This window comes from Mobula birostris, chromosome 13 (assembly GCF_030028105.1).
Source record: "Mobula birostris isolate sMobBir1 chromosome 13, sMobBir1.hap1, whole genome shotgun sequence".
In the NCBI taxonomy this organism is placed as follows: Eukaryota; Metazoa; Chordata; class Chondrichthyes; order Myliobatiformes; family Myliobatidae; genus Mobula; species Mobula birostris.
This window is the reverse complement of record NC_092382.1, coordinates 66,168,802-66,169,112: the sequence shown is the minus strand read 5'-3', so window position 1 is coordinate 66,169,112 and position 311 is coordinate 66,168,802.

The following is a 311-nucleotide window of genomic DNA, read 5'->3' as shown; positions in this document are numbered from 1 at the left end:
TCTCAGTCCTCAGTTCAACTGGAAACGTCGACTGTTGATTCTTTTCGATAGTTGCTGCCCGGCCTGCTGAGTTCCGCCAGCATTTTATTGGTGTTGCTCTAGATTTCCAGCATCAGCAGACTTTGTCGTGTTTGTGATTTACCTCTCCGTTGTCCCTCCCGCCTCCGGCCACTGGTGGCGCTGCATGGACCTCCGGCCACTGGAGGCACTGCAAGGACCTCCGGCCACTGGTGGCGCTGCACGGACCTCCGGCCACCGGCGGCGCTGCATTGACCTCCGGCCACCGGCGGCGCTGCACGGACCTCCGTCCA